The 24,677-nt window shown below is 41.8% G+C and overlaps 1 long non-coding RNA gene across 3 annotated transcripts; it reads left to right on the top strand.

The window, feature by feature from the left end:
* Nucleotides 1-927: 927 nt before the first annotated feature.
* On the top strand, nt 928-24,677 carry LOC149919694 (uncharacterized). 3 transcript variants are annotated; one of them, XR_016469302.1, is made up of 5 exons: nt 928-1,535; nt 1,645-1,732; nt 9,676-9,788; nt 11,269-11,490; nt 22,125-24,677. It is a non-coding gene; the product is annotated as an uncharacterized LOC149919694 (long non-coding RNA). The 3 variants fall into 3 exon arrangements; XR_016469301.1 differs by lacking the exons at nt 9,676-9,788; nt 11,269-11,490 and having other exon boundaries at nt 22,125-22,323; nt 23,297-24,677; XR_016469300.1 differs by lacking the exons at nt 9,676-9,788; nt 11,269-11,490.

The raw sequence follows: 24,677 nt of genomic DNA, 5'->3' as shown, positions 1-24,677 counted from the left end.
TTCTGCATGTCATGAGATCCAGGAGTGTTTTAACTTTCTTCAATAAGGCCAAGATTCTCTTGAAGTCATATGATTTGGTGCCATAGGTCTGAGGTAAACACGGAGCCTTGAAATGAACTCCCACATACGATGACCCCAAGCTGCACTGCTAAGCTGCCGTGCCCTAAAAAGACAAAAATAAAGGGTGCTTTTGTTCTCCCAACAGCACGTGGGGTCGGGGTGCTCCTCCTGAGCACGGAGCACTGAGCACAGAGCAGGCTGCTGCTGCAGGGGCAGCTGAGGGAGGGCCCGAAGAAATCAGGGCAGCGGTGGAAATTCCAGGAGTTGTCAGAATTCCAGATTTTTGTGCCAAGATATCTCAGCATTGTCTAATATCATTTCAGGCTGATTCAGCACGAAGCGAGCAGCCCTCGCTCTGCGTTTGGCTTCGGTTGGGACAGCAGCGGGAAAGCTAAGCCTGTCCTCAGCCCATCGCTGAGCCCTCAGCCACAGCCTGCAGCACGCCAACACGATCCCGGGGCTGTGCCGCTGTCACGGTGCAGCGTTGAGCAGCTCAGCGCCACGCAGAGCAGCGCAGAACAGAACGGGGCAGGGCGATGCACTGCAGCGCCGGGCAGCGGAATGCAGAGGAGGGCAGGATGCTGCGACACACGGCAACCCCCGTGGAGGCAGGCAGACAGCGGGAACTCGGGCGGCAGTAGCGCGCCGAAGCACCGCCTGCCCGCTGCCGGGCGCTGCAGCCCCACGGGACCGCGGTTGACCGCACGCTTGCACAACGCTAGCCCCACCCCCACGTGACCCGCAGGCCCCGCCTCTCTATGCAAATCAGCCAGGCGGCGGCGGCCAATGGGGAGGCGAGCTCCGCTGTTGTATTTATAGACGCTATTTAAAGAGCCCCTGGGAGTCTCCGCGCGGCACTGGGCGGAGGCGGCGGCTGGGCGAGAGCGGGGAGGGTGGGCACGTGCGGCCGAGGTGGGGGGAGGGGGAGCGCGTGATTCGGCGGACCTGCGCGCTCCTATCCGCCGCCGCCACGGCCCGTGCAGACCGAGCGGCAGGGCAGGGCAGCCGTTGCAGTGGCCTGGGGCGTGCGGACCCCGGGCTTGAGGCTCGCTGAAGCGCGTTCTGCTCCGGCGCTGCGATTCTCGAAGCGGTCGGGGGCGTTCTCGGTTTTGAAAGCGACATCTGCTAGAAGAGCTCGGACGGTTAGCGGTTCTGGATCGCCCTCTTTGGCCGTGGGCTTGCATCTCACAGCGTTTGTGTCACTTCCAGGAGGCAGTGAAAGGCAGCGCTTTGTCACGGCCGTGCAGCCATACGAGCGATGAGGTGCTGCTCTCGTGCAGTCATCACTGAGGAATGGCCACCTGAGCGCTGTGCCCTGTCCGAATACGCAGGCACAAACAGAACTGGAGCTCTGTGGCTTCGTGTCTCTGTCAGCAATAATTGCTTCTCCTTGTGCAGTCTGAGTCACAGTGTGAAGCCCTGCTGAAACACGCAGCGTTCCCCCTCCACCTGGACGCGAAGCCCTCCGTCTGTAGGTGTGCTTTTGTACAAATCCTCACGCCCAGCTGACGGCTGCCCCCCTCTCCTTCCCACAGAGCTGGCTCTGTAGTAAACTTCTGCTGTGTTTTTCCTTTAAAACTCCAGAATGTGCCTGTAGCAAGGCAATGTGCCTGCTGCTGACGGGGCAGAGAGGGACCGGGGCAGGAACTGCTTGGCACACTCCCACCTAAAGGTAGGCTGAAAGGTTTCCCTCTGGCTTTTATTATTCCCTCTGGTTCCTCAAGCAACCAGGAAAGGGGGAAGGAAAACAAAACCAAAACATTAGGGGGGAAAAAAAAAATCACACACACAAAAACCCCAACAACACAACCACACAAAAACGCACCCCAGAGCCCATCGCTGTATAGAGAACTGACTGAGCGCAGGCTTCCAGGAGCCTCAAATATGTGCTGCTAGTTCCTGGCCAACCATTTGCTTTGATGATGCTGTGAGTGAGCAGATTGACTTGACCCCTGTTTTGTTTGTGCCTGACAGTTGTTTCCAGGATAAAGCATAAGTGGAGCTGGGGAAGGGAGAGGCACTGTGAGTAAACCAGTAAAAAGCAACAGATTTCTCATGCTTGCACTCTTAACCTTACATCTGATGCCCATGCAATCAGTTCAAAGATTCTAGTCCTCCAACATCCTTTATGCTAAAATGCTGTAATGGGTAAAGTAAATCTTAAAAGAGCTTTTTGAGACGCTTAGGCTGCCAATTTCCTTTCCTGTTAAGGATCTCATTGCTGCCACAGTGGGAGAGAGGATGAAACATATTTCACAGATGGAATGTTCTTCAAGTGAGCTGTTTCAGTTTGGTTGTGGTTTTTTTTTTCCCTCTGTTTACTCTAACCCTATTACTTGCGCTTCTGTTGGCATCTACTGCAAAAATGACTGTGATGTCTACATTTGGTTTTTAAAGTTTTGTGTTTTAAAACACCCTGCAGTTTAAGTGAATATAGGGAAATTTGCATACTAAGCTCCTTTTAGAGCATGACATTGCCCAGATCAGCAATTCTGCAGCTTCTTTGTGCTCTGAACTGTACTTCATAACCGATGAAAGCACAAACCAACCGGATCCAGAAGTATGGAGTTACACTTTGTGAAGTGTCATTGGCAAACGCCATCTGCCCAGCAGTTGTAATGCAAAGGATGCTCAGTCTCCACCATTCTCTTCAGTGTGCACAAAGAGGTGAACAGCTTTCATTTTTAAAATGAGCAGATATTTGGGGGCTGAGTGGGAGAAAGGAAAGGAAGAGGCTTTTGCGTGTCCAAATGTGTTGGAGCAGGAGAGCAGGGACAGATGCTCACACCAGACCCCTGTGGCTGATGAGCAGAAGGTTTGTCCCGCAGGGCAAGGTCAGGTGGAAAGGAAGGTCCTGTGCTGACAGAAGGGAGGAAAACAAGCTCCATCTGTGACTATGCAGTAGGCTTGCTGGAAGGCTTGTACTGAAATCCAGGAACCCCCTATGTGTGCTGGCAGGGACTGCTACTTGCTGGTGAGTCAGGGAATGATGCTGAAGTCTCTCTGTTCCTCTTTCAGGCTCTTACCTGTGTTTGTTAATCTACTCAAGACTCATTCTACTTATCAACCCTGAAGCAGTTTTTGTTTGTTTTGTTGGTTGGTTTATTGCTACCCCTGAGAATGGAATAGCTTAGGGTATACCTTAGGCTGTGTCTATTACCAGACTTGCAGCCCCATTGGTATCAAATCCCCCATAGCTCTGGAAACAGCACACATCTGATTACCATAATTGTGTCCATACCAAGACTTGTGCCAATGACTCTCTTTAGTGGAGATGTTGAATATTAATCAAGTAATTCTAGCAAAATATATATATATTAAGGGAGGAATGTAGTTTTACTTTCTTGCAAATATTTCTCAAAGGTGTAAGTTAGGAATTATCTGAACATAGAAGTGATCTGGCTTAAACTGCATTGGCAGAATTAAAGCTGAATTATTTGCCTTGTGTTCCGATCAGCAATAGGGACAGTGCAAGGGCCCAACAGGGCAGCCTAAAGAGGGAGAAGTGGAAGCACTACCTGTTTGGGTGGCAACGAGCCACCAGGTAGTTGCAGGATAAGGCCAGGTGGTACAGCTAAGGCATTAGTATACCAGAATTGCCACACTTGCTTTCCTAGTGTAGTTATGTCAGTAGGGTTGTAGAAGATGTCATTTCTCTCATATAGCTTTATGGCTGTTTGTCAGTCTGAAGACTGCTGTTCCCATCAAGCTGCCAATCTGTAAAGCACATCCTGAAACCTTGTGAGGCAGAAATCAGGCAGGATGGTTTGAATGGTAGGTCTGAGTTTGAATACTTGGTCTGGTCTCTTCAGAAGTGAAAGGAGTGCTTGCTGGAACTGCTCCATAGGCAGTTGGATGAGGCCAGTAGCCAGCAGAAGGACTTGGGATGGTAACAGATTTTACCAGCACAGCCAGATTCAGGAGATGCAATGTGTTTATAGTAAAAAATAGAAAAAAATAAAAAATCAGCTCTAAATCCAAAATATACCATGCCCTGACAAAAAGAAGCATTCAAGCCTTCTTTGGAGTAGTGTTCAGACTACTTCAGTGTATATTTTTCAGCCCTAAAATTTCATTAGTCTTTCAGTCTTCATACCAGCTTGAGTTATGTCTATCAGCCTTGGGTCTGAGGGCATTTGAGCATATGAAAAGGATTCAGAGTACAAAAAACTGGACTTTGAGTTATGAGTTTGGCTTGCCATCTGCTTAACGGGCTCAAGGAACTGGAGGAGTACAGGCATGCAGAGTAGAATCTCACAGGGAAGGTCAACTCAGAGCAGCTGTTGTGGAAGGTGATTATATTTTTCACTTACAGTGGAAATCCAAGTGGGGTTTTTCAATTGGATAAAGTATACTCCAAAGGAAGATTCCAATAGTGTATTTGGACCTTCTGGAGGTAGCCCTAAATTTGACTGTCAGTACAGGCTTTTCTCTTTTTCCTTCTGTCTGTCTTGTTAATTATTAATCCAGCGTGTTGGGAGCTACATTCTTCTGAGTGACTCCTCCCATGTTTCCAACCTGGGCAACTTGACGTTATTAGTTCTGCAGACTGAAATTGCTCCTTCATGAAGTACTGCACTCTGGAAAGAAGCGGGCAGCAGAGTGTACAGAAGGTGTGTCATCCAGGCCTTGTGGCACGTTATAATACAAGAACTGTCTTGCTTATTCATTATGCTGCATTCTTAAATGACCTTTACAGCATTCAGTAAAATGGCTTCAGGTTATTGTGGACTTTGTGGTCTTTTCAGCACATGCAATTAATGAGAAGGGAAAAATAAATCTAGCATTCAGAATTAGTATTTTACTGGAACTGAATCCTGTGCATAATTTAACACTTTGGGAAGTGAACGTTCTCTGCTTTCTTGAAATAATTTAGAGGCAGTTTTGAAATAGAGTGCATTTGTATAAACATGTCTTGGGATGAAAGATCTGGTATTTAGTTTTCTCCTACATTACTGTCTATAGGATGTGCCATGCAGTAATCTCTAGACTGTGATTTGCAAAGTGTTTCTCTTGTAGGTAGACTCAAAATAGTCTGGCATAATTTCATTCCCCTTCTCCTAAATAAAGAACTGCAGGATTAAAATCCAATGCAGTGTATTTCTGTGCTTGTATTATAGATGGGAAAACAGAGGAGAAGCTTGGTTGACCATGTCCTCAATCTAGTGGTTCACATTTTTCAGTACTTAGCAAGGAAAGCAACTGTTACAACACATGGATTTCTCCAAAACTGTAACCTTCAGAGTTACAGACAGCTTTTAAAAACTGTCCCAAAGTTACCCAGTCAGTCTGCAGCAGAACCAAGCGTATTGTTCAAAGGCACTCCTTTCTTTGTCCTCTCCTACCTCAGTGAGACAGCTGGCTTTATAGATCCGTAGTGAGAGATCCCACATTGATAAAATCAATAGTACTGGTATGACATTTGCATGAAATTGGATATGAAATCTGCAAATATATTCATGCCCATTAAATATATTGTTCTGTTTACAAAAAAGCTTTGTTTCTCCTAAATCCTTCTAAGACTAACTTATTTAGGATCTGATATTGTTAACCTGACTCTTGGAAAAGCCTACAGATTTTGTTGAAGTGCTGAAGAAGCTCTCAGCATGCACCAGAGCAGCAGAATCTGAATCTCAGGCAACAAACCCTGGTAATGGCATTTAGAGAGAGCTTTTTGCTGTAACTGTAGTGATGTTTACTCAGCTAAGAATATGTAGTTGTAATAAGTGTTTCATATATGCTTTCAGTGCCAGTAAACAAAAGCTTTCTCAAGTAAATGAACACCAGTGTTGTCGTTTAATATGTTTATAAAGCTGGGGCTCATTTATTTTAAAGTTAAATGAAACCTGTAGGGTAAGTTAGGGTGTCAGATACCACACTTCAAACTACAGTAATTTGCACTCTTTTGCCAGTGACCTCAACATTAACCTGCATATGTGTTATCTGCCAGAAAGCAGAAGTTTTGAATTTCTCCAGGATGAGGAATCCTGTAGATTAGCACAGAAATGCATTTTCAAATGCCTGGGTCAAAGCTATTTTTCCAGTGTCAGTGACACCATGCTTTTACCCCCTGCATGGAAGAGATTGTACTGAGTTACCCTGCTGTGCTTTGGGGCTGTAGGCTTGGAGCTATGCACAGAGCTGGAAGCCAGAATCAGCAAATTCAATCATAGAATCACTCAGGTTGGAAAAGACCTTAAAGATCATTGAGTCCAACCATGACCTAACTAACCATACTACCCTAACTAACAACCCTCTGCTAAATCAGGTCCCTGAAACCACATCCAAATGGATTTTAGACACATCTAGAGATGGTAACTCAACCACCTCCATGGGGAGCCTATTCCAGTGGATTGAGGGTTATATCCCATGTAAGCTTTAGAGGGCAAGTTGGGACTCAAATGGAGCAGGAAGTACACCAAGCTAAGGTGTCACGAAAATATCCCTTGAGTACTTGCGTGGTTATCCTGGCCTGATCTGCTCGGGGAACAAGCCCCTGAATATGAGGTATCAGAACTTTCATTTGATCCACCTCTGTGCATTTTCATTTGGCATCTTGGAGATGAATTGCTGTTGGTCAGAGGAAACCTGCGGCTCTGAAGCCGGAACCTGATAGCTTGCTTTGTACAGTTACAGTCAGGTTCCTGGTTCATCAGATGCGGCTGACATCATTTTCCTATTGATCCGATAAGCAAGAGTTTGCAGTCTGCTGTATTCAGGGTACAGAATATTCAGGACTTCAGCAAGGAATCCTCTGGAGCACAAAAGCAATGCAGCCTTCCTTCCTAGAACCACTGGAGCAGCCTGCAGGGGTTCCCACTGATCTCCCCAAATTCGTGGGGAGCTGCTGTGCTTTGTTCTTGTCAACGGTTTACAGGCTGGTTCCATGACTAGCAGGGCAGAGGGACCCACAGATCTACACCCTGGAAAAGGGAAACAGGGAAAAGGGTTGAGAGATGGGCCCAGAAACAAAACAATGGCAAGGATCTGAAGAGAAACAAACAATTTTACTAAATAAGATATTGGGATGCAAGATAACACACTGTAATACAGTATAATTAGAATTGAAGCAAATAAATCAAATATAATGAGAGAGAGAGAGTCTGAAAGCTGAAGGCCTTACTCTAATGCTGAGGTGAGGCGATCTGGGGAGCATGCATACTGCTGAGGTCAAAAGGGAAGGCTGGAAAATGTTTTCTGGATGGTATTTATCTTCTCCCACTGAGCAGAAATGGTAACAGAACAGTGAAAAGTCCTCTGGAGGATGTAGTAGTTCTTCTCTTCTGAGACAGGTACCTAGAGCATTAACTCTTTAACTCCCAGTGCACTACATGATGTTATGATGTGGAATACCAATAACCAAACATCATAAAACTATGACAATTCTTTTCTCTGTCTTGTGCTTCTGTTCACCCAGAGCTGGCTATCTTTCTGCCCCACTCTTGGTACAGCTCTGAATGTATTAGTGGCCCATGGTTCCTGGAGAAACCCAAAATGGAACCATGTGCTTGGTTTTGGCTATTAAATTATCAAAAGTGGGATTTTTTATATGGTATCACAATTGCTACTAGTGATAGGGTTGTTTTGTTTTCTTTTGTTGGTTTTTGTTTTGTTTTTGTTTTCTTTTATGGTGTAATTGCTTGATTGTAAAGCAAGTTAGAACTTTGCCAGCACTTAATTTGTCTAAGTGTTCTCAGAACTGCAGAACACTACCAGTGAAAACCTATACTAGTCTGGAGAGATGTTGCTAATGGCTGGGGGAAAGATACTTCTGTAAAGGAGACAAAAGCTGCATCAAACAACTGCGTGGAATATCACACTGAGAAAGAAAAGCACCTGTTGCAGAGTAGAGAAATGGCTAATTTGTGAGACTGAATACCTTGGTTTCTCTTCTCTTGCCTGGCTGAGTTGCGTGCATGCACTTTGAGCTTGAATTCTCTCACAGTCAAATCTGAAATTCATTTGCTGCAGGTGTTTATGTGTACAACCAAGGAAGTGCCCAGGCATCTCAAGTGCTTGCAGAAGCTCACAACAGATATAAAACAAACAAACAAAAAAGCTGTAAAGATTGATAAAGAGATTAACTGAACAAACTGAATATATTAGAATATTTGTATTTCCCATTCAACCCATACTATAGCAAACTATACTTTTACAAGGTATTGCTGGAAGAAAAATGCTGGCTCTTGGAAGAAAAATGCACAGACAAGAAATACAGAAGTGAAACTACAAGGCTGTAAGTGAAGTCCGTTAACAACTTCTTCAGTAAACAGTTCACACATACAAAAAGTTAAGGCTGACAGTTTCAAATGGACAGCTGTGGTTCTATAATGTGTTATCCCTCATCAAACTGAAGTAATAAGAAAATGATATGCTGACAATTTCTATCATTACCTCATGACTTTCTTGGGCTTTATTGCTGGGCTGTTGCAGATTTACTGTGTCATCGTGGGCAAGTGATTCAAACCTGTGATGCCTCAGTTTTCTGCAAAATGAAGGTAAAGCATGATGGTGCATAGGGATGATTTGGCCTCTGAAAGTAGCTTGCAAAATCAAATTGAGAGTTGTTGAAACAGCCCACCTGTAAGATGGCAAGATGTATTCTGTGGATTGTGTGTAAAAGTGTGTAATAAAAAAAATAGCTTCATTTCTTAATGTCAGGCCATGTCTTGGCCAATATCCATTTTCTCTGTAAAACTCATGATGCCATATGCAAGTCATTGCTGAAAATGTCTGCTTTGTCAGACTAACTTACTAGCACAAAGGCTCTCACATCTGTAGTGTAAAACACTGTACTGCTAGTATCTTTAGTACTTTGTATAGAGTAGAGCTGACTTTCCCTCCCTTCTTCTTTCCCTCCCTCCCTCCCTCTCTCTCTCCCATCCATCCATCCATCCATCCATCCATCCATCCATCCATCGAATGTAGTTTTGGTGAGGGAAGGACCTGTTTCTGAATTCAGCGGATATGCTCATTTGAATGTAGGGAAAGTGCTGGAAAAGTTAAATGTTTCAGTTAAATTCAAAGTTAACTGAATAATAAACAATAAAAAACAACAAATTGTTTTAGGAATTACAAAAATAACACAATAGCAGAGTTTAGGAAGCAAAAAACTGCCTGAGGTGTTTTTGTTTTTTTCTTTTCCCTTTTCTTTTAATTAAAAGGAAAAAAAAAAGATCTATATTGAAAGGTTTACTTTTTTTTTTTTTTTCTCCCATATCCATACAGACAGCAAATAAAAAGCTAGGTTAATCATTGTGGGGCATTATAAAGTGAAAATGTACTTATGCCTATGATAAGGGAAAACAGTTTCAGAATAAGAGCTAATTCAAATCAGAAACTAGATCCAAACACTGAGTGCTTTGACTTCAGATATCCAAACATTGCATAACCTTGTAAAAAACGGAGATGATCATTTACTGTTTGTCTCTCTGTTCTTCAACCTTTCATCTTCTGTTGTCTAACTCTTTTTCAGTAGCTATGGTGGCCATTCAGATGGTCTCTTCCTTTCAGAGCAATTCTACAGAAATCAGAAACTGGTGAACCTATTCTTTCTGTCAGGAGATTTCCACTGAATCTCCATCACTTGGTGTCAACAGTATTTTCACTCACCAGGGCTGTCTTTTGCTGCATCACTGGCGGTGAGAGTCTGCTTGGAGTGGACATGCTGCAACGTGGGCTGCAGTGGGATGTGTTACTGCCTTGGCTTTGAGAAATATCAACAGAAGGTGATTCTGATTAATTGTTATTATTTATACAGTCATTATTTCAGGGTATTCTGCTAGAATACAGAAAGCATCTCTGTTTTAACTTAGTTGGGCAAAGTGTACGATATTACTGAGGTTTCAAAGTATTGTAGGGATGGCTCTCTTTTATTAAATACTCTTATTCATCATGTTATCTTGTCATTATACAGATAGCCTAGTCTATACTTTTATTCATTGCAGATCTGATCTTCAGTTTTTCATGTATTTCAGTTTTAAGTGGAAACAGTAGCAAATGGAAGATATGGCTGATCTTTCATTGTTGTCTTTTTGTAAGAATAATTTGGACAAAATAAGGGAGAGAACATCGCAGAAAAGTTCTCTCAAGGAGACTTCAAAGTCTTTGTAGCACCTGGTGGCATTCTTTAGCATGTTTTTTTGGGGGGTGGACACTGGGAAAATGCCTTTGGAGACAGACTTTGTTACAGTTTTGGCCACTAAGAAGAGAGTAGCCATTTGACTTTGGGGTGGAAATGAGAAACAAAGAGAACAGTTCACCCCTCCCCAACTCTGTTCCCCCCCAGTGTCTTTGAAGCTGTTCACATAGTAGACATGGTTTTCTTTGGAATCCTCTGTTGTGAGAGAGAACTAAAACAGTTGTTGGCTGCTTACCATTCTCCTGCCTTGCTCCCAACATTGATATGTGCCAAACGCGGAGCAGATGAGCAGGGCAGAGATGAGATGAGCATGGAGAGTGTTTGCCTACTCCTTGAGATATAATCCTCCAGCTCTTCTAACGTATGCTGAACTCTGGGCCAGTCCTTGAAGAGACAAACATCAGAGGGCACTATGGTGGTCTAAAGTAAGGGAGATGCCTTGATGTAGAGTCTGATATGAGCTTGAAACAAAGCATGTAAAATCCTTTCAGTACTTTGAGCTTAATATGAAGGTATTAAGGGTGAAATTGATGGCATTAAAATGCTTTCTGCTTTCCTAGTTACATAGCAGGCTGTTTGCAGCAAAGATTATAGGCCATGGAAAATTGATTTGGGAGTACTGATGTTGAATCACACTGCGTTATCTCCGTTGAAATCATCATAGGATCACTAGAGCTGAGTACTGTATGTGTTTCCAGTGCCACACAGGACACAAAGACACTCTGCTTACCCAAAGTGAATTGTCAGGATACACTGTAGAGCTATGTAGGACCAATGTGTGGTCACAAAAAATATTTTTGACAGCATATATTATGTCATCTGGAAAAACTGATAACTCTTCCTGATGGTGCAAAAAGTGTTTTTTTCAAGGAAAGCTGTTCTGGAAAGAAGAGGGGGATTTATTCCCACACATCTACACAGAAACTCTTGTTTTCCTGTAACTATACTGGCTTCATTTTTAATTGCAGACCTGAACAAAGACTTAGTGCCTTCACAATTAGCAGTTGTAAATGGGCATGATGTAAGGACTAACTTTTACTCAAAATTCTATTTTTTATCCCATTTAGATGGATGATTTCATGTATGAAGTTACATGAATGAAAGTCTTTGTCTCTTCACTGAGACTTCAACAGAATGTGCCTGAGTCCTTAGAGCTTAGCACCTGAAGCTGCTAATGTTTCCAAGATAGCCTGATGTAGCTGGAGTAAGTGCACTATTCTGTGTTGCCAATCCTGTCCTAGAACTGAGCTAATAAAGCTGTGGAACTTTGACCATCGCTGATGGTGAAGGTAAGCTCTGTAGCCTTGCCCCTAAGCAAACTCTTGCCAGTTCTTTGTACTCTGGCAATGTTGAATATGTCTATTAATCTCATTTTAAGTCTAAACTGTTGTTGTCTGTTTGGGACAAACTCGACTGCAGTTCTAGATTTAAACTTCCCATTTTTTTTAATTTTTTTTTTAACTACAGATTAATGTGCACTGCCCATCCCATCACCACGATAGGTGGAAGAGCAGAGAACACAATGAAACAATGTGTTTAAACCTAGGAGATAAAATGCTGGATTCTTTCTCCACGTGATATTTTATGACAGGAGAAATTATTCTGTTATTTGGTACAGTATTAATTAAGGTGAAGATGATGTTGTAGGACAGGAGACTGATGTCTTCAGATAACCTTCAAATAGGAAGCATAAGTAGATGCAGCAGCCTACTGTATGAAAGCTAACAATTAGGAATTTCAGTGAGACAGATGAATGCACAAAACATTGGAAAGTAAAGAAAAGGGAAAGAAAAATGAAAGAGTAATTCTCAAGGGAGACGTTATAAGGAGAAGCAATAAAGCTGTCTTCTGTGCTGTCAAGAGCTGGCCTGTTTCCAGACATGATTAGGTGAGGCTGCATGGCTGCTGGAATACCTGTAAATGGTGTGAATAGTGCCATGTGGCTTGTTTCCTTACAAAACTGCCCCTGCATAAGAGGTGCAGTCTTCAGCTCCAGAGTAATAGCTGAGAACAAATGGGCAAGAACTGTGGTCAGTACAAAATTTCACTGAAGTCACTGGTGGCTTGTAGGTGTAGGAGCTTGCTTGTTTACTTTTGATTGCAAGATCCTGGGCCTTAGCTGCCAAAAAATCTTATGGATTGCTAGTCTTGGAATCTGTTATTTCTCAATCTTTCAAACATGCCAGAACTTGGCTAGCAATGTACTATTCTTGCTGGACAGGACCATATAAAACGTTAGTATAAACCTCTTTGAGTGAACTGATCACTTGATTAGATTGTCTCCTAGGGAACTGATTTGGTGTAATAATGATAGTGAATGGAAGTGGCTCTTGCTTCACTGGAACAAGACTGTTCTGCTGCTCATTGGCGGGTTCTTTGATCAGTGTTCAAGGGTTAAGCTAATGGAAGCTAGCTGGTATGCAGTGGAGTGTTGAGTAGATATTACACTCCTAACTATGCCTTTGGTGAGGGCGTGATGAAATGAGAATGGCGTGTGAGTATTTTTGCTCTTGTCTTGTGAGTAATCAGGGCTCTCTCCTGCAACTTTTACAAAACCGAAATTCTGGAATGTCTGAGATAATAGATCCAGAAGAGATGAGCAAGGAGTACAGAGGCAGCAGGAGGTCAGAGCAGGTGACCTGTTTTGTTGTTGTTTTGTTGGGGTTTTTTTTGTTTTTTGTTTTTTTCTTTTCCAGTTTGATTACTGATTTTTATGTCTGTTGAAGATATTTATGTACAGCTTCCTGTGCCTTACATTTCCATACAATGGGAACAGTAGTATTTCCTTTATTTAATAACAGTGATCTGTAGTCCTTGCACAACGTGCTGCTATGGTTAAAAGTACAGTGTGAGCTCCTTGTGATGGGAGGTATACTCTTCACAGTGTTTTGGGTAGGGCAAGTCATCTGGTACACATTCACAGAGTTGCAGTCAGACCTCCCTGGCCCAGGTTTTTCGAGGTCTCTGTGGGGTAGGAAGCGAGACCAGCAGGGGTTAATGTGGTGATGACCTTCGCAGCTGGACTCCAGCTGCTGGTCCCAGCTGCCAGATGCACAAAGAAGGGAAGGGGGTGGGGAGAAATGCTGCTACTCCAAAGGTAGGGAAAGCTTTGCACAGAAGAAATTGAAGAGCTCTATGCTCATTTGTCTCCTGAGAAGCCCATTGTACTTCATTTTCCCCCCTGTTCCCTAGTGAAGGAAGAATCCTTTCTAAACATGAAGGTATCCTGAAAAGATAGAGACCATCCCTGTAATGAGAGCAAACATAGCAGACTATGCTATGTGTGTAGAAGAGCCTGGATGTGAGTTAGCCTTTCATACTGAAGACCTACATATACCTGACATAGCCTTGGATCAGCTGTTTTCACTCTAAGCTGATATGGTTCGTCTTTGTTCCACTTTAACTTCCTATTGCTTAAATGGAAGATCTTTTTTTGGGGGGGGGGGATAACTGTGAAACTGTCTCTAAAAACCTGTATTTTTTCAGCTATATTTCTATAGGGAGTGCAGAGAGAAACTTAATTGATTAGTGTAAAGTCTAGGAGTAATAAACTCTAAAAAAATATTCTGGAAATAATATCATTACCTATTTTTACCGTCAAACCTTACTTCCCTTCCTCTCTCTAATGTGACATTTGCTTTTTACACCTCTGCACAAAGACCTGAAAACAGGCTATGTGTTCACTGTAATTATGAGTCAGCCTTTACCAGTGGTGACTCAAATATGCGACTCTGGCACCTGTTTCATGTCTGTCTGGGTTTTGGATAGCACTGATGGTGGCACGTAAAGCAAAGGTAAACATGAGTGTGTTCCTTTCCCAGAAGCTATTTGTTCAATGCGTTGGATGATAAAGAACAAAAGCTGTTATAAAAAAAAAAAAAAAAAAAAAAAAAGGTGTTTACAAAATTGCAGCTGCAATAATAGGACTTTGTGGGGGGTGTCTTGTATCACTTGTTTCAGAGAGGGAGCGGCATTCAGACTGAGTGCCACTGACTCTAACACTTCCTTTGGAGTGCGTTTTGTCTGTTTTATGCAATTCTGGGGAAAGGAGGAGTGAGAATAATGTTAGCTAATTGTACTAACGCTAGGAAGGCATATTGTGAATGAAGAATGCTGTTTAAATGTTCACTATTATTATTCTCAAGGGAAAAAAAAAAATCTCAAGTCAGTAAAATGTTCTGCATCTTGCCCAGCAACTGCAGATCTGTGAAGGAAGGGAGAATCAAAGCAACATTCTACCCTTGGCAACAGGGAGGTACCAAGCTTTAAAGATAGGGACATAATGCTGGCTCTGGTTTATCTTGGTAAACCTATGGTGTACACCTACCAGAAAAAGATTTGGTGTCTCAGCTTTCCCATGTATATCATTCCTTGAAGTAACAAATTACTGTTGTGTGCAATCTCAATCAGAGTCAGCACTGCACAAAGAAGACCTGGATATGTATCTCTCTGAAGTGTGATTGCTGATGTACAAATTCACATGAAAAGTAAGTTGAAGTGTAGGGAAATGCTCCTCACTCAGTGTTGCATTTGGTCCTGGCAGGTAAAAAGGCCTTTTTACACCTTCTCAAGGACATCTGTGACACAACAAATGGCAAATTATTAGTATTTACAAAAAAAGTTACTATTTCAGTAAATCAAGTTTGAAAGCAGTTCTTGAATAGGAATCCATCTTTACTGAAAGCAGGGTCAAGATGGGAGAAGTGCAAGGCATGAATCTGACTCAGGCTCCAGCCAAAATCTAAACAAAGGTAAAGCTAAAGAGCCTGTATGGTTATTTTGCCTGCAAATACTGTCCAAGGGCAGGAGTGTGCAGAGGGGATCAAGTCCTGATCAAGTAGGTTAAGAGTGGATCTGCAGCTTACCAGCTTATGAAGCTGGGGGAGGAGGACTTAAGGATTTGGTCTTGGGACAAATGGTTTTCTTTCTGTCTTTGTCAGTTCCACCTTTGTAAACCTTTACAACACATTACAGGTTTTGGATTTTGCTCATAAATGCTCTTAATTTCTTTTACCTGATTATGTTAAAGGCAATTGTAAGGTAATGGTCTAACTTCATCAACATACACACTACTGGCATGATTGGCAGTCTTAAAATCAGGATACTGGAATACTGTCACTGTGTTAGCAGCTAAAAAATAATTCCGCGTGATTTCCAAGAGCTCTCCAACATATCTCCAGTGATCCGCATTGGCTTGTTTATGTCTCATTGTTCAGGAGTCTATGTACAAGTGTTTTCTTGTGGTTGGCATTAATAATAATAGTCAGAACAATGCCAGAAGCCCAGAGCTGTGGAAGAAATCTTTATGGTTGTGGTAGAATTAAGTAGGACGTGTTTTTTTGCCAGTTAGAATGAATCACAGTCTATTCCTGATAAATACAGTGATAGCTGAGCTGTAGTGCTTCACTGGCAGAGGGGAAACATTACAGGTGTTTGTTTTTCCTGTGTTTTTTAAGTGTGCACATTTGCTAGCATAAAACACAATTCCAAGAAGCAGTATTCTTCCAGGGACCTAGGGCACAGACACAGAGGAAACATTTGGGAAATTCTCCCAAAGGAAAAAGTATGCTTCTGTTTACCCTAAGATGTGTTTGGTTTGGTTTCTCAAGGAATAGAAGATCCCATCTTGCACCTCACATGTGTCATGCAGAATATTTTAATTGGGAGAAATAGCACAATGCACCAATATAGTCTAGGGGCTAATCAGCTGGAAGTAGCTTTGTCAAAAAGACTGTGACTGTGACTGGTGGGCAATTTGTCTCTCAGCCAGCAATGTGTCTTGTGTTAAGTAAGGCAAGAGCCTCCATTGTTGCATTAGGAAAAACAAGCAGATTAAAGGAGGTTATCCATCCTTTTTGTTCAGCACTGGATGAGAGACTTCTGGCATGCTGGGTTCAGTTCTAGAATCCTCAACATGAGCAAGATGTAGAAATATGGAAGTGAGCCCAGCAAAAGGTTACTAAGATGATTAAGGGATTGGAGCATCTGTCATATAAGGAGAAGCTGAGAGCTGGACTAAGGGGGCTCCACAGGTTTTTGTCAGTGTGTATAAATATCTGACAGAAGGGTATAAAGCAAAGCATGTCCAACCCACGGGCTGCATAGAACAACTACTGTGGCCTGACCCCTGCAGCCATGCCATCTTGGAGGTGGCTCTTCCCCACCAAGCAGCCCAGCCCATCCCTGCACACACACCCATCATTCAGCAACAACCAAAACATCAGCCTCAGACAATTCCTCTTCTCTCAGTGCAGCCCAGGCAAGCCAAAATGTTGGTCGCTCATGATATAAAGCAAATGGAGACAGGCCTTTTCAAGTAGCGTCCAGTGACAGAACAAGAGAAAATGGGCACAAACTTTCTACTTTAATCAGGAATAAGCTTTTTTACTGTATGGGTGATCAAACACAAGAATAGATTGCAGTAGAGATGCTATCTCTGTTCTTGGAGCTATTCAACACTCAGTTGTGCATGGTCCTGAGCAACGTGGTTTGGGAGACCCTGATTTGAGCAGAGGGCTGGACAAGTCATGAGTGTCCAACCGTTTGGCTTACCTGGGCTGCACTGAGTGAAGAGGAATTGTCTTGGGCTACATAGAAAATATATAATATAGTTAATTATATAAGTAACAAAAATTTTACTTTTTAATATATTTTTTTATTAAAGCAACCAAAAAGGGGACAACAATAAAACATAAAACTAGTGAGTTGGACATGTATGGACTAGATGATTTTCAGATTTGCTTTCCAGCCATAACCATTCTGATTTTGTGCAGGAAATGCTAGTTCATTTCATAGAGAAATGAGAAGTGATTTGCTTCCTTTAAGACTAGCTAGACAAACCCTGATGTAGCACACTGAAATGTATGTGGAGTCAATGAATGAGGCTCTGAAAGTTTTAGAAAGTTATTCAGACGTGGAGGCATTGTTGGTGTGAGGAAAAGCCACAGTTAACTCTGTGTGTTGCTAATTGCACATGACCATATAGAAGCTGTTGGGTCAGGTTTGTTCCTTGTTGGTCAGCCATGATTTGGGATAGACAAAAACATCTTTAGCTTTTTTGGCTGGTTGTGTGGTTGAAGAGACTGGATTCAAACCAGGCATCATGGGAAGCTTAAGCTATTCTAAGCCAGGAGTGAGAAAAGCAGGTGCTCACCAGAAAGCCTCAGAAATGAGGCTTGGTGAGGTGTGTGGAATGAGGGAACAGGGACAGATATCCAGCCAGAGTAGGATATGTTGCAACAGAGGCAAATTGGCATCCAGCAGCTCAGCAGCAGCAGCTCACCTGTTGCATCATCTGTCCGTGGGGGACTGCATTACAAGGGAGGCTCCTGTTGGTGTGATATCTTGCATCTTTCAAAAGGCTATGAGATTATACCTGCATTACTCTCCCAGGGAGAAAGAGCAGCTCTGGCCATTTTCAGCCCTCTAAGTCCATGACGAGTGTTACTTACAGAAGCTCCTTTAGCCAAAGTTTTGCACTGGTTGAAGGACATGTCCTCAGAAAATCTGGAGTTTCAAGAAGCAAAAAGATGCAAGTATTGTGGAAGATCATGTTAAAATTTGTATTTATGCAAAGAAATTAGCTAATAACAATAGAACAGTAAGAAACAGTGTTTATTTTTATTATTATTATTATTTAATATTTCCTTCTTTTTTTCCTTGAATAGGAGACAGAAAGGAAAGAAAAGTAAGGTTATCTACTTTATTTAGGAATACATCCATGAAACGAATGCCCCTTGCTCTTTCTCTCTTCCCTGCATCTAGTTGGCAAGCTATCAAAAATTTGGGCATTCAGTCTTAGTGTGTAAAGACATTCTATGTCTTTAGATCATGTATGATAATCTAAGTTTGAGAAGGTATTCTAGCTTTATGTGCCCAACTCCGATTTATGTTTTGAATCAGGTGACTGGATTGAATTTTTCCGTTTCTGTTTTGTATCCTTCCCATTCCCACTACATATTGATCTTTAATTTATCCAGAGAGCGATTTAATCATTTCCCATAGATTATCCAGGCTCAGCTACCTTCTGGTCTTTATAAATTGATAACCTGGGAAGGTTTAAAATGTTCTTTGCCTTTCTCGGTGATGTGATGACCTCAGTCTGAAGTGTGCCCTTCCTGAATGTATAGATGTGCGAACTGAGGGCCATACTTCATGCATCTGGGATCCAAGGACCTGGTTTTTGATAGGACTACATCCTGTGGCAGTTAGCTGCTCTGGCTGACAAAGGGTGTGGAGTGAAGCAGCCCATTTTCCTATTAGAGAGAAGCTTCTGCAAATAAACAGTTGATGTCTATGCCACATGGGTGGGCTGTTCAAGTGTTTGAAAAGGCTTTCCAGAGGACTGAAGCATTTCAGAAGCAGTGGTGAGCTTTGCCCAGAAGCAGAAATGAGGGGACGGAAAGTTCTTCATGTTGTGGAGACCCCAACAGCTAATTAACAAGAACAAAGTGCTCTAGTTTGCCTTGACCACTCCTTAGCCCTCTAGGCAAATCCAAGGGGACACAAGGCTGTTCATTGAGTTGCAGTATGCATACGTATAAAACTGCCACTGAAGTCATCATTTTCGTTGCTAAAATCATTTTAGCTCACTGAGACAAACTTATTTTTTCCCACAAACGCATCAACAAATAACTTGCTCCCACCCACGAACATGCAAACTAATGTATAAGTTACACCAAGTGTTTCTCCTCCTGGCTGCCAAATAAGAAGGGGAGATTGTTACTGTGACTTCTATTTTTAAATACTTGGGAGGTGCTCTAATGCTACAGCTAGAGGGACTGTATAATACCTAGGCTCAGTCTCAAAAAACTCCAGTGGTACTGCAAAGGCTCACAGAAATAGCTGAGTGGTGAAATTCTCCCCTAAATGACGTTAGCAGAATCATACCTTCTGCTGTAAGCTGAATGCATGTATCAACCTCCTGAAGGGTATCTACCTTGCTAACTGCTAGCAGGCTGCAAATATCCTAAACGCTTTCCACAGCTTTGTTGTACGTGAAACCCAGCCTATTAAAACATAGCCCAAACCTGGCTCAGCCGTTCCCCTCCTTTCTCTATTTTGGGCTGTGGCTAGGTGTACGGGCTAAGATGTTTCACCGGACAGAAGCTGGAAGAAAAGGCCTGTTGTTCTGAATGGGAGGTGTGCTATGTGACATACTGTGCTTGGAAGGGCTGATGTGCAGAAATCATTAGTAGGGTGTGTCAGCACAGAGGGGGGAATCCAGACCCAGGAGAAAGAGCCAGAGAAGTGAGAGCTAGGGAAGATGAGGGTGGAAGGAGCAGGGGTGGAGGAGCAGAGACTAAGACTTTCCTCTTTTAGCTGTTGGTTTGGTACAGCCTTCATGTGCAATAGCACTCTTAATAGACCTTAGTAATCTGATCCAAGTATTCAGTGGATTTATTGATATGAAGAAAGGAGACTTAGTACAGAGCTAATTTGTAAGTGACATTTATTAAAGGATAATAAATGATTCAGCGATGACAATTGAAGTTAGTGGCAGCATTTGGGCCTACAGAAGTCACTGCTGGATGTAAAATACCCGATGATACAAAGAAGCAAACGCTGGAGTGCATAAAAGAAAGAGTTGCACTTAACTGCTGATTTGCCCACCTTCGTTAGCTAGATCTTCTGCTCAGAGAAGCTGAGTTGAATGTAGAACCTGTTGCAAGAGGTAAATAGAGCCAACTTTTCCTTTCCTTTAGAACTTTGTGGGGCTGGGATTAATTTGTCTCATAAGGGGTGGTTCTGTTGCAAGAAGTACCCCAGAACTGACCCAAGCAGTACCCTAAAAAGTTTCCTGGTCTACACTTGGAGCGAGTGGTATGAACCATCTTTACACTGATAACACCACAGTTGAATTGCTCTTGGTGTCAAGACATTGCCAGTTTCTCCTTTAGGACAGCCCTTTGCCCTGCAGGTACAACACAAAGAGGCTGGTGGTAGGAGGCAGTGCTGAATTTGGCCTACTACATTAAAGGGACTCTCAGTAACAGAAAGGTGATTGTGCAGGAGGAGCAAACAAGAGGTTAAGGTCCAGAAATGGATATTCCTGTTTGCTCTCCCTGCTCCACACCTTTGCTGACCACTCTCCTTATTTTCTACCTGTGGCTTAGCTTCTAGTCTCCCTGGAACCACTAATTCAAATCCTGGCAGGATTACTCAGCCTCTCTGTAATTTTGAGGTTAAATGAAACTGTAAAACCAAAGATTTTGTGGCAAAGTGTTCGCCCTGGTATGCTTAACCAAAGTTGTCCCAATGCTTTTTGTACGTGGCATGCTGAATTCACTGCTGTCCTGTCATTGGTTCTTCACTCCTCCTGATATATTAATTTATTTAATTGCTTTACTACTTCAGTATTATTAGATTAGTCATGTGTTTTGAGGGAGATAGTGTAATATACATTTACTGTCCACAACTTCTGCGTGTCCTAATTGATGTAGTTTTCTTGCCATTCTTGAATTTACAATGAATTATATATGAGTTGAATATCTGCTCATTTAACATAGCCATTAATTTTCACAATGGTACTTTGAGTTCAGTGTTTAAGAATTATTAGCTGAGATGGATTCTTTGCTCTTGAATATGAAATAGGGCTGTGGGCAATTTGGAAAGGATAAATCTGAAATGTTTTTCATTATCTGTCAAGCTAGAAGCAGATTGGATGGAAATTTTGTTGTTTTCCTGTAAGAGAAAAAAAGCAACAGCAAAACAAGGGTGTCAAATTGTGACCCAACCCATGCTTTTTTAAACTCTCTCTTTTGCTTTCTAAACTTAAAAACAACCTTCTATGTTTTTCTTTTTTTTTTTTTTTTAATAAAATATTGCCAAAAATATTCTCCTGACCTGAAATCGTTAGCTGCCAAGATTCAAGTCTTCAAGCATACTTTTATAGCCAAGTTACAAATCCATGAAAAATAGATTTATCGTCTAAGTAGAAATTAACTCGAACATCCTTAAGCCAAGATTCATATAATTCCTCTATATTTCAGGATAAAACGTCTGTTATTCTCCCTTTTCCCACCCAACTCTTGAAATGCTGTATATAAAAGCCAGGTATAAAAACAAATGCTTTCTAAAAATAGGTAATAACTCATGTTATTAAAAGATAAAGCTTTGCAACCTAAAAACAACTCAAGGCAACTTATCATTCATTTATTTTCTCAAAAGGTCTTCCATGCTTTAAGTGAAATAATGAAAACTAAGTCATGATGATGTTGCCAAAAACAGTGGTGACTAAATGGACTCCAGAGCAATTGCAGCACCAGCAGCATTTAACTTGTTGTTCAGGAGTTCATATTATTACTTTTTTTTTGCAAATAAAGTCCTAGCCCCATGGGACAAAGATTTAACTCTCTAGGTTTCTGGGACTCCTGGAGGGCAAATCAACATGGTGGAGGTTTGCCAGCACATAAAGCTGTTCTTACCATACCTCATATGCTCCATGTGCTATTTTGGCTCATGTTCAGCTCTCAATTCAGAAGTCAATGAATTTATTAATGAGTTTCTTTGTGCATGGGTACGTGGCTGTAGCAGCTCCTGGGGAGCCCCAGCACCCCTGCAGCCAATCCTGGGTCCTGCTGCAGAGTCCTTTGAAATCTATTGTGAGCCCCACAGGCAATTAGCACTGAGTTTTGAACTGATCTACCATATTTCTAACAGTACACATGAAGATATGGAAGCTAAAAATAATTGATAGGATAGTAGCATTAATTAATTCCTGGTGACTTGTCTAATTGGAAATTTTGTTTCGCCCATTCAAATACAACTTTGGTCTCCAAGCATCCCCACTATCCATCCAAAACCCATTTCCCACCAGCACACTCTGCTCCTTCCAAAGCCCAAAGCCCTTCCTCAGGACGCACCCTAGAAGCACCCATCTCTCCCTAATTGTGCACTGACTCTGCCTGCTTGTCTCCTCCAGCTCTGCCTGCTGAAATGCTGCTGCCTCATGAGAACTGCAGAAAACTTGGCTTAGTTTGCACTTCCTACAAAATGTGCCCAGATGGGACTCTGGGAGAATAAAAGGACACATCAAAGGAAAAACTGGATTTGCAGTAGCTCTCTTCAAGAGTCCTGCTGATTGGTATGTTGGTTGATTTTCAGAGCTGCAAAGGGTATAAGTAAGTATTTGTCTTTTTTTTTTTTTTTTCCCCATCACAATGGCTGCAGATTAAAGCTGTTTGTATTTTAATAATTTCCATAGCAACATCTCACCAGCATTAATTTGGCTAAAAAAAGCTGTGTTTTATTTGTGATATTACAGTAAAGTCTATAAAACGTCATTCATAAAAGGCATTTTGAATTGTGTGTGAAAAAAATAGGGAAATCAGGGAAGATCATATTTTACAAAGCCAGACAAAGTTACTGGCTGTTGGTAGGATGGAAGAGATAACAGAAAATAGGGTTTGTCTGTATGTTTTATAAAAATATACAGTATTTAATTCAGAAGTGTAGAGTTGGAATAATAATCTCCATATATGTAGCAAGGAATAGCTACTCTGTACTATTTTTTTCATGTAGATGAGTCCATGTGGTTTTAGCATAGGCTACTTGGGAACCACAAAAAGGCCCTTTTAGTACGGAGTATGAGCATTCACATGGGCACTTAGACCACAGTAACTAAACTCACACCCTGGCAAGTGTCACAATAGATTCCCCAAACAGTAACAAGTAATTGCTGTGAGCTGGCTGCTGTTGAGAGAGACTTGAAGGACTCCCATGGTGGAGAGGTGGTTAGTGTCACTTGTAGGCTAATAGAGCTTGAAGCTACGGAAGAGGAAATGACTCAGGGTAAGAGAGGAAAATCAACTGATGGCACTGTTTATTAAAGGAGGTGGAGGAAAAATAAGCATAACATCATCAGGTCTGTGCAAAGTATTTCCAAGGTATGAAATTGCTAGCATGAATTATGTATCAGTATATCAGAGAATCCTGTACTTAGAACACAGATAGACAACAACTGAAATGTCCTTGCTTTTTTTTCCTCCTGGCCTCCCCTCCCTTTTCTTCTCCTCCCACCCACTCTTTTTCTCCTTTGTAAACTCTGGTGGTTTAGATAAACTGAAACATTGATCTAGCCTCATCTCCCATTAGAGTCTGCAAAAGGAAATATCTGCAAGCAAGATGTTATATAACCAGGACCAGTTAACCATGTGCATCCTTCCTTTATAGTGACTCCTCTGTTGTGGATTCAACCTTCAAGTTATGCATTTTCAGTGCAAGTAGAACATACAGTTTGAAAATGAAAGTATAAACAGTCTACCTTATTTATTCATACTCCAATTTGTAAATGAACAACAGTAGCATAATCACTTACATTAGTCTGACAGTAAACCAAAAGAAAAAATGCCATGAAATGAGCAAAAAGCAGTTCTATATGTCATTTATAAAAATCCCCTCACACAAAGAGATTTCAAAGCCATTGATGTACACTATGCTCTGAGCAAATTTTTACTCCCTTTTGTGTCTGTGTCTGAAATAGAGCACATTTTGGCAGACTCTATACATTTACGTTGTATGAGCTTTGTAAAAAAAACTGCAATGTAAAAAATTGCTGCTCAGATTTGTTTGTGTTTTATTTAATAATTTAAATTAAGTAGGCTAAGCAGAGAGAATGCATTTGTTAGCTGAAGTTTCGACAGGATTTTGAGTTTAATATTACTCTTGGTAGTCTGGGAAAAGCTTGGAATAGTCTAGGAAGTAGGATTTGGGTAAAAGGTACCATTATTTTATGTAGGAGCCAGCCTCCTACATAATAGGCTAGAGGACAAATAGGGCGTCAGTGTTCACAAGAAAGAGCTAAATCTAAGCATGTAATTTGGTGTCTGGCAGTTCATATTGACATAAGCACACCCATTTGGGTCAATTTTTGTGTTTGGGGGTAGGGCACACTACTTTGTTGAGCTTATGTTTGAAAACTGTCCTCCAAGCATTAGACTTTGTAACACTGGCTTCTTTCCTCAAGCATCTGAGCTATTTGTTTGCCACGTTTTCATTATAACAAGTTTAGCAGTGAAGAAGTATGCTTTGAAAAAGCGTATTTGATAAAGACAATAGCATCTGTTAAGGGCTGAGGAGGGACTTCTGATGTGACATCGTTAAATGCCACACAAAATATTTCAAAAATTTGTCAGAAACCGTTCTTGAAATGTTGCTAAAGAAAAGATGCATTCTTACCCTGCCCCCACACAGCTAAAACTCTGCTTTGCTACGTTTATCCATTGTAGCTCATGCATTCAGTGTAGGATTTGTGTACCTTCTCCTTTTCATAGAACAGCTTGTTTAAATGGAAATGCATGCCTGTTTTGCTCTGTAAAAATACCTTATTTTTAGTCTCCTTTGCTACTGTTCAAGATGGATCTTCCCTCATTACCTGCTTCTGACATAGTACAACTGTTAGAAGCACACATATTTGAAGAGAATGGCAGCAATTAAGCAGTGTAGATATTGATTTCATTGCCAAATAAAGCCTGGA

This window comes from Phasianus colchicus, chromosome 1 (genome assembly GCF_987193195.1).
Source record: "Phasianus colchicus chromosome 1, bPhaCol1.hap1.1, whole genome shotgun sequence".
Taxonomy (NCBI): domain Eukaryota; kingdom Metazoa; phylum Chordata; class Aves; order Galliformes; family Phasianidae; genus Phasianus; species Phasianus colchicus.
This window is presented reverse-complemented; position numbering and strand designations above follow the sequence as displayed.